General features: G+C 41.8%; 1 protein-coding gene across 9 annotated transcripts in view; it reads right to left on the bottom strand.

The window, feature by feature from the left end:
- The window catches only part of CNOT10 (CCR4-NOT transcription complex subunit 10), a 71,149-nt gene that overhangs the window by 10,921 nt on the left and 46,356 nt on the right, over positions 1-13,872 (bottom strand). The gene's annotated exons all lie outside the window — the stretch shown is intronic.

The raw sequence follows: 13,872 nt of genomic DNA, 5'->3' as shown, positions 1-13,872 counted from the left end.
CCCAGAGGAAACACAAGGAAATGGACATTTACGGCCTTAAGCCACAGTGGCAGGGCTGAAAGAGTGCCTAATGCGGTCCCTTGTTTTATGAAGGTAGAAACTGAAATCCAAAGTCATTAAATATATTCCCTAGCTTAGAGTGTGTGTGACTTGAGTCGGGACTAATATTGATCCCCAATTCACCGCCCTTCCCATCCGATCACAGTGGTACTCTATCAGTTCACAGGACAGCCTACAGATAAAACAGAAAGGAGGGATTATGTTACGATTTTTTTAATGCATGTATACCTATGCACACATAGGTACTCAAACTCGTCTTTTTAAAAGGGAAGAAAACAGGGGTGCCTGGCTGGCTCAGTCAGTAGAGCATGTGACTCTTGATCTCGGGGCTGTGAATTCAAGCCCCACGTTGGGCATGGAGCCTACTTAAAAAAAAAAAATAAATAAAATAAAATAATAAAATATAAATAAAATAAAATGGAAGCAACCAATGTACTCCAAACATCAGAAGTTTCAATTTTCTAACTGAACTCCTAATTGAAAATCTGAACCCTGTTCACAGAAAAGAGCAAAAGCAGGCAAGGAGTGTCATTCTCAAAGGGATATGTCAGTGTTTCCAGGAGCTGTCTCGACCAGCCAGGCTGCTCTGTGGCCACAGCCTCTGGGCAACATCCCCTTCCTCATGGGCCCAGAGGAGGGAGACCTTGGCTAGTTCTCTCCCCTGTGCAGAAGCTCCTCACTGCCTAGCTCTGTCCTGAGATTAAGGAGGACTTAATTTCCTCTTTTGGCTTATCTGTAGTTTTTACTTTATTGTTTTTTAAAAATTTGCCGTGAGAAAATTTTGCTTTAGGTTTGTTTATTTTGAGAGAGAGCGCAAGTGGTGGGGGGGATGGCAGAGAGAGAGAGACAGAGAGAGAGAGGGGGAGAGAGAGGGAGGGAGAGAATATCCCAAGCAGGCTCGGCGTTGCCAGCACCGAGAGCCAGAACTCACAAAACCGGGAGATCACGACCTGAGACGAAGCCAAGAGTCAAGACGCCTCACTGACTGAGCCACCCAGGCGCCCTGTAGTTTCCATTTTAAAATGGCAATGAATACCCATTCACTAGCCAGGTACGTATGTACTGCCGATGAAGACAAACGACTGTTAAAGCCTGAGTCTCCATCTCCAGAGGCCCAAGGCCTCCCATGGGCTTAGGGCCTATACGAATGACCATCACAAAGTTTCATGTCCATTTTCATTCATGACTTGGCCGAAGGTCAGGGCAAAACATAAGCTCCTTAAAAGCAGAAGCCCACTATCTTTTGTCTCCTGCCCACAGACTATCGCAACTCCTCAGCATCTGTGCAGGCGGTGGCTAACAGGTGAGGCCACAGCTTTCGGTGTTTTTTCTGACTCAGGCACCCAGACCTCTACCTGTCCTGCTGGGAGGCTGCCTCGAGGACAAAGCTCCCTCAGACAGGGGAATGTCCCACAAGCTGTGGGGCCTGGCGTCCGGGACGGCCACACCTTGGGGCTGGCTTGCTGGGAAAAGCCTGCCCCAGCCTCTCCCGACAGTGGGGGGCTATTACTGCTCCAGCCCCCTGTCAAGCTGACTTTGGGTCCAGAAATCAGTCATGTAAGATTGCAGCAGGTTCCTGTTGCATGTACCAGGTACAATGTGGTTTCCTCAACTTTTACCTCTTCTCCCACAAGGTATCGTGTCAAATCACAACAACGATCTCTCTTGTCAAAAATACTCACGTATGTGAACGTGGAACTCTGTGGGTTGGCATTCTGATCAAGAGCTGTCAGGACTAAGCAAGCATCACTGCACGAAACTCAAGCCAACATTTATGGCTCCTCTTTCCTCGGTGCCTCACAATCTGCCCCAGCTTCTCATCCTCCTCCTTTCATCCTCCTTTGCCTCTTAGGAGTCAACACTCCACTGTGCGTAATTCCTGCAGGGCTCGAACACTGCAAACACACACAGCTCGGTCTACCAAGCCCCTGGAGAACTCACTTTACTTTTGAGAGCTGCTACTTAAAATACCGAGCCCCCCCCCCCCCACCCCTACCCCACTGCTTCCTCGAGTCACTGTCCAATCTGCTTTACCAAGCACTCAGTGGATCTGACAGGTCACCAGACTGGAAGAACTATACCTCAAGGGAAGAGACACAGAGCTTCTCCCGGCCCCTCTCCCCCTCCCATGGAGGGTCTGTCACAACCCCACATTCTCTCCTCTGCATGCTGGAGGAGCTCGCTCTGGGTCCACAGACCGCCAACCCTCGGAAAGGAGAGAACAAAAAAGACAAGAAAAGAGAAAGGAAAGAAATGGGGGTGAGGACTTTCCTTAAAGCACCAAGCCATGTAAGACTGGGCATCAAAATCTGCCAAGCCACACACTCTGTAAGTTAAATGAATGTAAAACAAATGTCTGAAATAGTTTAACCCTTATTAAGAGAGGCTAAAATGGGGGTAAACTTACTCACCATTTGTCAAAGGAAAATACATTTACAAAGCAATCTTATAGTGAACATTGTTTGAAAAATTGGCCCCAAAAAATCCAATGAAGAGGGGCGCCTGGGTGGCTCAGCTGGTTGAACGTCTGACTCTTGATTTCAGCTCAGGTCACGATTTCACGGTTTGTGGGCTCGAGTCCTGCATCAGGCTCTGCACTGACAGCGCGGAGCCTGCTTGGGATTCTACCTCCCTCTCTCTCTGCTCCTCTACTGCCCGTGCTTGCTCTCTCTCAAAAATACATAGACAAACATTAAACACACAAAAAATCCAACACAGAATTTCTTCTGGGTCACCTTGTGTGGCTCAGTCGGTTGAGTGTCCAACTTTTTTTTTTTTAGTTTTTTTTTTAACGTTTATTATTTTTGAGAGAGTGAGAGCCAGAGAGCAAGCAGGGAAGGGGCAGAGAGAGAGGGAGACACAGAATCGGAAGCAGGCTCCAGGCTCTGAGCTGCCAGCACAGAGCCCGATGCGGGGCTTGAACTCACGGACCGCGAGATCATGACCTGAGCTGAAGTCGGCCACTTACCCGACTGAGCCACCCAGGGGCCCCAAGTCCAACTTTGACTTAGCTCATGATCTCACGGTTCGTGAGTTCGAGACCTGCATCGGGCTCTGTCAGCACAGGGCCAGCTTCGGATCCTCTGACCCCACCCTCTGCCCCTTCCCGGCTTGCATATACTCTCTTTCTCAAAAATAAACAAACATTAAAAAAAAATACAAACGGGAGCACCTGGGTGGCTCAGTCGGTTAAGCGTCCGACTTCGGCTCAGGTCACGATCTTGCAGTCTGTGAGTTCGAGCCCCGCGTCGGGCTCTGTGCTGACAGCTCGGAGCCTGGAGCCTGCTTTGCATTCTGTGTCTCCCTCTCCCTCTGCCCCTCCCCAACTTGTGCTCTGTCTCACTCTGTCTCTCAAAAATAAATAAATGTTAAAAAAATAAAATAAAAAAGGATTTCTTCCAAGCTGATTATGGTACTAGATTTTATAATTAAAAAAAAAAAAAAATAATAATAATAATAATGAGGGCGCCTGGATGGCTCAGTTGGTAGGTCACACAACTCTTGATCTTGGGGTCATGAGTTCGAGCCCGACTGTGCGTATGGAGCCTACTTAAAAAAAAAAATCCTTCAAACTATTTCCATGTATTTACAATAATCTCCAAAATGTTAAACTTGTCAACTCTCAAATCTTAAGAAAATTTAAGAGGTAAATAAGTTTTTCACGTCATGTCTTCCATAAACATTTTGCTTTCTAATAACAGCTTTCTGCAAAAACGCTTACTCACACACCCCAATCCAAAACAAACGAAGCCCAGCACAAAGAAGCTGAAAAAAGGTTTTTTCAAGCAAATCTACCATGCCAAAGGACCCAGTCCTAGCCTAGGCAGCAAATCAAATTCCTGAAGCCACAGACACAGCATTTTACACTCAGGACCTGAAGACCGCCCAACCCCATTCGCTTACGTGACAAAAAAGAAAAGTAAGGCCTAGAGGGGTTAAATGATTTGGTAAATGGCTGCGGTGGCCCTATGGGGCTTCCACAGAACGGCAGACGACGGAAGAATTATCCGAACACTGCTGATGTGAAAGAAATGTCACACACGCATGTTCCTTCTTTGGTAGAACTGAGTCTAAATGGACACATTTCAGTAAGGACCACATACTTGGTCATAAAAGCAACAAGAGGTTCAAAAGATTATTAGCCATAATTCCGTTCTAGGTAGGTCTCATGAGCTATAATATAGCCACCAGACGAAAACTGAAAACAAATAGGATTCTTTTATTGTTTATTTATTTATTGTGAGAGAAAGAGAGAGTGTACAAGTGGTAGAGAGAGAGAGAGAGAGAGAGAGAGAGGGAGGGAGGGAGGGAGGGAGGGAGGGAAGGAGGGAGGGAGGGAGGGAGGGAGGGAAGGAGAGAGAGAATCCCAAGCAGGCTCCATACAGTCAACATGGAGTCCAATGCGGGCTTGAACCCACGAACCCGGAGACCACGACCTGAGCCAAAGTCAGATGCTTAACCGACTGAGCCATCTAAGCACCCCAAAATAGGATTACGTACACTAGAACTGTCTGTAGTATTTATGTTATTAAGCATTTGTTTGATTCATCTTTTTCCCATAAAAACTGGGTCTTCAGAGGTCCCTTTTAACTGAATGGGAAATCACTCACTTAGTATCAGAGTCTAAATGAACTCATTAAAGTTCCTTAATTTATACTTGTTAAATAACTGGGCTTAATTAAATTTGATCTGAGCACTTTCTTTTTATCCATTTTTATAGTTTCTTAAAAAAAAAAGACAAATTGAAATTTCACTTTTATTTTGTATGCTGTAATTAAAATTTTCTCATACAGACATTTCCCATGTGGGCCCCCAAATTATTTCCTATTATTTTTCAGTTCTGTTACACCTTTTTCCCCAAGTTCTAGACAGATTCCATTTCAGTTTCAGAAATTAAAGGTTCAGCTAATATCACAATCTCAGAATGAATAACAAAGATGCCCTATTAAATGCAGACTCAGTACATACCCAAGACTGCTATTAAACCACTAAGCAATAATGAAATGTTAATATGTGACTGATCATATGAACTTACTTCTTTACTGTTAGTATGGTATTACTATGCAAAAGAATTAAGCTGAGACCTTACCTCTTATCATATGTAAGTTAACTCAAAATGGATCAAAGACCTAAATGTAGCAGCCAAAACTATAAAAGTCTTAGAGGAAAACATAGGGGTAAACCAGCATGACCTTGGACTTGGTAAAGGATTCTGAGATATGACACAGAAAGCATGATCAGAGGAAAAAAAAATAGGTAGGTTGAATATCATTGAAATGAAAAACTTTTACCTCAGTTCTATTTTTTTTAACCTCAATTAAAATGAAAAACTTTTGTGATTCAAACGCTACTTTCAAAAAAGTGAGAAGACAACCCACAGAATGGGAAAAAATATTTGTAAATCACGTATCTGATAAGGGTCTTGTGTCTGAAATACGTAAAGAACTCTTACAAGTCAACAATGAAAGGGTGATAACCCAGTTACAAAATGGGCAAAGGATCTGCATGAACATTTCTCCCAGGAAGATACACAAATGCCCAACGAGCACATGACAAGAAGCTCAACATCATTCGTCTTCACGGAAAGGCAAACCTCACCCACCGCGAGACGCCAGTTCACACCCACTACAAGGTGCAATCCAACTGCGGGCAAATCACAAGTGCTGGTGAGGATGTGAACAAAGTGGAATCCTCACATTCTGTTGGTGGGATCATAAAATGGTACGACCCTTCTGGGAAACAGTCTGGCAATTCCGCAAATGAGAAACAGAATTACTACGTGACCTGGCAATTCTGCTTCTAGGTAAATATCCAAGAAAGGTAAAAACATACGCCTACGCAGAAACTTGTACACAAATGCAGGTAGCAGCATTATTCACAATAGCTTTAAGACAAATAATCCAGGGGTGCCTGGCTGGCTCAGTTGCTAGAGCACATGACTCTTGATCTCAGGGTTTTAAGTTTGAGCCCCACGTTGGGTGTGGAGATTACTCAAAAATAAAGAAATTAAAAAAATCTTAAAGACAGACAAATAATCCAAATGTCTTCCAATGGATGAATGGATAAATAAGGTATATCCATATGATGAAATATTATTCAGCAATAAAAACGACTATGGTACATGCTACGACTTGGATAAACCCTGAAAACATTATCCTAAGTGAAAGAAGCCAGTCATAAAGGCCCACATATTACTTTGATTCCACTCATATGAATGTCCAGAACACAAAAACCCATAGAGTTAGAAGGTACATTAATGAGGGCTGGGGAGCAGACTGGGGGCAGAGGAAGGACAGTGAAAAGGGTGCCTGGTTTCTTTCTGAGGTGCTAAAGTGTTCTAAAAGTGACTGTCGTGATGGTTGCACAACTCTGTGAATATACTAAAAACCACTGGATTGTAAATTTTAAAAGGGCAAATTGTATGATTTTTGAGTTATATCTCAATAAATCCATTTTTAAAACGTAAGGTAAAGGGCACCTGGGTGGCTCAGTCAGTTAAACATCTGACTCGATCTCGGCTCAGGTCATGACTGGGCTCTATGCTGACAGTGTAGAGCCTACTTGGGACTCTCTCTCCCTCTCTCTCTGCCTCTCTCAAAATAAACAAACTTAACAAAAATGAAAAAAAAACATAACGTATCAGTAGACAGTAAATGTTTGGCTGTTTTGTTTTTTGTTTTAAATTAGAAAGATTAAAAGAAAAGAATGCCTTTATAACTGTTTACAAGAAAATCATGATCTCTCAAATGCATGTGGAAACATTAATATTTCAATCAAAGCAGAGAGCCAAAATATCAATCCTGCACAACTGTCTTCATTCTAAGATTCATCTGGACATTAGGCCTTTTAAAGACAAAAATGTCAGACTTTAAGCTGTATTACAAAGCTGTAATCATCAAGACAGGATGGTACTGGCACAAGAACAGACACTCAGATGGATGGAACAGAACAGAGAACCCAGAAATGGACCCACAAACGTATGGCCAACGAATCTTTGACAAAGCAGGAAAGAATATCCAATGGAATAAAGACAGTCTCTTCAGCAAGTGGTGCTGGGAAAACCTGACAGCGACACGCAGAAAAATGAACCTGGACCACTTTCTTACACCAGACACAAAAATAAACTCAAAATGGATGAATGACCTAAATGTAAGACAGGAAGCCATCAAAATCCTAGAGGAGAAAGCAGGCAAAAACCTCTTTGATCTTGGCCACAGCAACTTCTTACTCAACACGTCTCCGGAGGCAAGGGAAACCAAAGCAAAAATGAACTACTGGGACCTCATCAAAATTAAAAGCTTCTGCACAGCGAAGGAAACAATCAGCAAAAATAAAAGGCAACTGACGGAATGGGAGAAGACATTTGCAAATGACATATCAGATAAAGGGTTAGTATCCAAAATCAAACTTATCAAACTCAACACCCAAAAAACAAATAATCCAGTGAAGAAATGGGCAAAAGACGTGAATAGACACTTCTCCAAAGAAGACATCCAGATGGCCAACTGACACATGAAAAAATGCTCAACATCACTCATCATCAGGGAAATAGAAACAAAACCACAATGAGATACCACCTCACACCTGTCAGAATGGCTAACAATACCCCAGGCACCAACAGATGTTGGTGAGGATGCGGAGAAAGAGGACCTCTTTTGCATTGTTGGTGGAAATGCAAGCTGGTGCAGCCACTCTGGAAAACAGTATGGAGGTTCCTCAAAAAATTAAAAATAGAACTACCCTACGACCCAGCAATTATACTACTAGGTATTTATCCAGGGGATCCAGGTGTGCTGTTTCGAAGGGGCACATGCACCCCCATGTTTATAGCAGCACTATCCACAACAGCCAAAGTATGGAAAGAGCCCAGATGTCCATTGACGGATGGATGAATGGATAAAGAAGATGTGGTATATACACACAATGGAGTATTACTCGGCAACCAAAAAGAATGAAATCTCACCATTTGCAACTATGTGGATGGAACTGGAGGGTATTATGCTAAGTGAAATTAGTCAGTCAGAGAAAGACAAAAATCATATGACTTCATTCATACGAGGACTTTAAGAGACAAAACAGATGGGCATAAGGGAAGGGGGAAAAAATAACATAAAAACAGGGATGGGGACAAAACATAAGAGAATCTTAATATGGAGAACAAATGGAGGGTTCATGGAAGGGTTGTGGGAGAGGGATGGGCTAAATGGGTTAAGAGGCATTAAGGAATCTACTCCTAAAATCATTGTTGCACTATATGCTAACTAACTTGGATGTAAATTAAAAAAAAAAAAAAAAGTTTCTGAGATATTCAGCTAAAATAAACGGCATGTGAGGAAGCTGGCATAGAAACAGTATTACATATTTGTGAAAACCATGTGTGAACAAATATAAACACTTCAAACACAGTTCCGAAACCTCAGAGCAGCACTGTCCAACAGAAATGTAATTGGAGCAGGGAATATACTTTTAAATTTTCTAATAGAGGGGCGCCTGGGTGGCTCAGTCGGTGAAGCGTCCGACTTCGGCTCAGGTCATGATCTCACGGTCCGTGAGTTTGAGCCCCACGTCGGGCTCTGTGCTGACAGCTCAGAGCCTGGAGCCTGCTTCAGATTCTGCGTCTCCCTCTTTCTCTGACCCTCCCCCATTCGTGCTCTGTGTCTCTCTGTCTCAAAAATAAATAAACATTAAAAAAAAAAATTAAAAAAAAAAATAGATAAATTTTCTAATAGAAACATTAAAGAAGGTAGGAGAAACAGGTGAAATTAGTTTTAACATATTTAAAATAACCCAATATACATAAAATATCATTTCAACATGTAACGTAAAAAAAGTTGCTGACACATTTTACGCAGTGTTGGCAGTGAGTTTCGAAACCCCTGGCATCACACATTAAACAGTGCGCCTTCCACGTGCTTGGTAGAGATGTGGTAGTGGCTGTGCCACTCCGTAGCACAACCGTAGGGTCTACGGAGTACGTGGCAAGAATTCTCTTTTTGTTAAGAAACCGAGCTTTCCATGACATGCCAGAATGCGGAACGGACCAGGTAGGAATCGTTACTGGTTATATTTCCCAACATAATATATGTAGAATTGTATTACTTTTTGCAAAATTTCAAAATACCTTAACGTTTTAGTTTTTTTTTCAGTCATCTCTACCCCCAATGTGGGGCTTGAACTCAGAACCCCAAGATGAAAGTCACATGCTCTACTGACTTAACCACCCATGTGCCCCAAAACCTTAAAATTTTAGGAGAGATTAATTTATATACACCAAAATGCATAACTTCAAGGGTACAATTTGATTTGTTTGGATATATACATGTAACCACTAGCCCAATTAAGATACAGACATTTCTATCACCCCAGAAAGATCCTTCTAGTCCATTCTGCCCCACCACTGCTGCAATTTCTATCAACCTAAATTTGTTCTGCATAGTTTTTGCCTGGCATAGAATGGCATAAATGGAACCATACAGCATGTACTTTGCACTGCATGAGAAGAAAAACAACGGTTTTTAAAAAAAATTTTAATGTTTATTTTTGAGAGAGAGAGAGAGAGAGAGATGCAGAGAGAGAGGCAGACACAGAATCGGAAGCAGGCTCCAGGCTCTGAGCTGTCAGCACAGAGCCCAAGGCAGAGCCTGAACCCACAAATCACAAGATCATGACTTCAGCTGAACACTTAACCAACTGAGCCACCCAGGCGCCGCAGAAACACAGAATGTTTTGAGATTCATTCATATTGACTTAAGTATCAATAATTTGTTGTTGATGTTTTGAGAGGAGAGAGAGAGAAAGCGAGCGGGCGCGCAAGAGTGGGGGAGAGGGACAGAGGGAGAGAGAGAATCTCAAGCAGGTTCCACGCTCAGCACGGAGCCTGACGCAGAACTCAGTCCCACAGCCTTGGGATCATGACCTGAGCTGAAATCAAGAGGCAGACATGGGTGTCGGGGTGGCTCAGAAGGTTGAGCATCTGACTCTTGCTTTCGCCTCAGGTCATGATCTCCCGGGTCAGGAGATCAAGGCCCACACCGGACTCTGTGCTGCCGGCAGAGAGCCTGTGTGGAACTCTCTCTTTGCCCCTCCCCTGCTCGCACACATGAGGGTTCTCTTTCTCTCTCAAAATAAATAGACTTTCAAAAATAAACACATAAAAAAAGAGTTCGATGCTTAACCACACGAGCCACCCAGACACCCCATTAATTTGTTGGTTTTTACAGCTGAGTAGTATAAAGTAGATTGCAATGTAGTTAGCCATTCTCCTACTAATGGTTATCCGCACTATCCCTAGTTTTTGTCTGTCATGAGTAAAGCTGCTATTACTCACTGTGCAGACAAGCTTCTATTTCCCTTGGGTAAGTACCCAGAAGTAGAGTCACCTTTTATTTGAAAATGTTGTCACCGCATTCATTTAATTTAAGGCTGTACAACGTGTGTATGCTTTCTTAACTGAATCAAACGGATGGCTTTGCAGAGCTCTGACAGATTCAGGAACTGAACAATATTCTGACAGCGTTCATCTGAGCTTCCCAATTCAACTGCCTCGTTAATTTCTGACACATTTTCCCGATTTGGGGCAAATCTGTTTTAACTGAGAGAATATTTTTCTGAAAACTATCTTAATTCTAATACAGAATCTCACAATTCTTTCAAAACATATCTGTCTGAAACTTGGTTAGAATGAGTATCTTTTGGAACCCATCTTCATTTATATAGAAATAAAAAAACAAGAAAGTACTCGAGAGGCTGTGAACCCATACTATAAGAAGCAGCCATTAGAACACTCATGATAATTTACTGCATATTAGTTATGCTGAAAATAGGAAATGAGGTTTTACATTGGTGTCTTGGGTATTACAGAGCACAAGGGGTCAAATAGAATAGTCCATAAAAACTAAAGTATACACTAGTCACACACTTTCCAATCACATAAAAGAATGCAGGTCAGAAGTGGATGAAATCTCTAAGAATTCCATGATCTTAACAGCAAACCAATGTGCTCAGTGCCCTTCCTTCCACAGAGGACAGCTGGCCCCTGCCACGGAACTGCCCTTTAACACGCCCAACTGCATTAGGAGCCTTTATAGCTTGGGAAATTACCCACAAATCTTTCACAACTCCTTCCCTGCACCATTTGTCTCCACATTACCATCACTACTATCCTGCACAGCAGTTCTTTTTATGAAATCTACCCTAAGGCTCCTTCCATCTTGTCCCACTTCCTTTCTCCCGTCTGCTCCGTGAAAAAAAAGGTTAACAGATTCGCGCAAACCCATCTTTACTTCCCTTTATGATGACGGAATTCCCCATGGAGGCCCTCTGCCCCTTTCCACAAAGATAGGGAAGTAACGTTCTTTTCTCTAGAAATCACCAGTCCTCCCACCAGGACACGTGGAAAGCCAAGAGCTGTGCCACGAGAGGTACAAAACTCTGAGAGGAAGTAGAACACCCGCACGTACCCTTCTCTTTAATGCCACTTTAAGAATGCAAGATTAATTTACACAGCTCTGCAGCCGTTCGACCATTATGGAATAAAATACTTGTTAACCGCATGCATAAGACAACCCTAAGATTAATACAACACTCAAATAAATTTGTAAAAATTAAACCTAAAAACTGCTTAAATGCTCTCTTCATTAAAGATTCTCCTTAAGAACTGTGTCCAGTGATACTTAACTGCAGCATTATTTGTAACATCAAAGACTGAAAACACTATCAACAGCTAAAAAGAATGATACATGTCATATCCATAGAATGTAATTTTATGCCCCTATTATAAAGAGTGAAACAGAGGTTGGTCCCAACCCAGAGCAATCTCTAAAGATACACTGTCAAATGGGAAAAGCAGGGTACAGAACAAGATGGACACTAGACAAGTGTTAGCGTGCAAAATGCCATAGGAATGCCTGGGTGGCTCGGTCGGTTAAGCGCTGGACTTCGGATTTTGGCTCAGACTGTGATCTCACAGGTCAGGAGAGCAAGAAGCCTGCCGGGGATTCTCCCTCTCTCTCTCTCTGCCCTCCTCGACTCATGTGCATGCATGCGAATGCACACACACTCTCTCTCTCGAAATAAATGAAATAAAACTTAAAAAATCCCATATATCCATTTGCTGACATATGACTGAGAAATCTCACTGGAAGGACATAAAAGAAACCAGTCACTGGTCATCCCTCTGGAAGATCTTGGAAACAGAGGGCTGTGATGGGTCAAATTTTACTTTACACTATGTCATTTTTTTTTCTTTTTAATACTTTACTTACCCCGATGTGGGGGCGTGAACTCATGACCCTGCGGATCAAGAGTCCACGTTCTTCCAAATAAGCCAGCCAGGCACCCCTACACCACATCACACTTTGTACTGAGATTTTTACCATACAAAATAACCTATGAAAACTAAATGAACCCTTAGATAAACATGAAATACAGGTGGCTCCATAGAGGCATCTCTAGAAGACAGTAAGCAGTAATACCGGGGGAAAACAGTGTATTTTCTGGCAATAAAGCACTTTCCCAAATATTGTCCTGGCTGAACATTACAATCCACCTCTTCCCTACCAGCTCACTTTATACCAAATACAGTTTAGCTTTACAGAACCTGCTTTGTTTTTACACATTTCTACTCAGGACAAAAATCTAGCACAGTGAGTTTTAGTTATACTGTTGGAATTTGACTGCTTTTAAAAAATTCAATTTTAATGTATTCAATGGCAACCTTCTGATATTTTGGTTTTGTTACAGTACTTTTATTTTGTTGCTATCTTATCACTACAAGAGAATTCAAGAAATTTTACTCTAAAGATTACTGAATAAAACATTTAATTATCTTTGTCAAATAAAAAAAAAAAAACAAAAAAAAACCCCCAAAACACTACTTTCAAAATGTACCTTAAATGACCAACTCCCCGTTTCTAACTAAATTTGAAATTTAAGATTTTCCTCTCTATAATCAGAGGATTAATTCTTCCCTCCTGATAATAAAACCCAGGCCAGAGAGGGCATTACTGCAAAGTGTGAATTTATGGTATACTTCAACAGAGTAAAGATATAAAGAGATAAAAAGTTGTCATTTAGGTGAACATGGTGAGTGGCACCCCGAGCTCAAGGACAGCAATGCCCTACTGTGAACACGCTGATCTGACCACCTATGATCAGAAAATGGCGTATCTTTATTTAAGTGGTGGTGGGGGGAGGGGAGGGAGAAGAGAGAAAATGGCACATCCGGCTGGCCAATCTTCCTCCAAAAACACTAGATATGCAAGGAGGGGCATCACTAACATTAAGGAAATATCTTCCTTTCTTAAAGAGTTAGGAAAAAAACATATCCAGTAAGAAAATGAAAATCAGTTATTCCACCATTCAGGAATAACCACTACGAAGGTTTTGACACAGATCCTTCCCAGATTTTTTTTTTTTTTTTTGCAAACAGACATATACATGTTATTTTATAAAAATGTAATTTTAAATGTTTACACATAAAATCTCAACATTCATAGTTCTGTTTCATGCTTTATTTTGAAAGTTAAATTAACTTAATCAAATGGACTACTACGAAAAATTAGACACAGGATAGATTCCTATACCTTGTTCATTTAGATAAAACAAAATTCTACATGAAACAAAAATTTAGATTGGTGGTTGTGGCAGTGCTAGAACACATGTGTGAATTATTTTCTGAACCTTGGAGGCAAGAAGGCCTTTCTACACATTACATGAAATGGATAAAAAGTAAGAGCAGTGATAAATCTGATACTTAAAAAAAATGAAATTCTGGGCGCACCTGGGTGGCTCAGTCGGTTAAGCATCTGACTT

This window comes from Panthera pardus, unplaced genomic scaffold, assembly GCF_024362965.1.
Source record: "Panthera pardus isolate Hobbes unplaced genomic scaffold, ASM2436296v1 HiC_scaffold_16, whole genome shotgun sequence".
Lineage (NCBI taxonomy): Eukaryota > Metazoa > Chordata > Mammalia > Carnivora > Felidae > Panthera > Panthera pardus.
The sequence above is the reverse complement of the archived record's forward strand: the minus strand, read 5'-3'. Positions and strand labels throughout refer to the sequence as shown.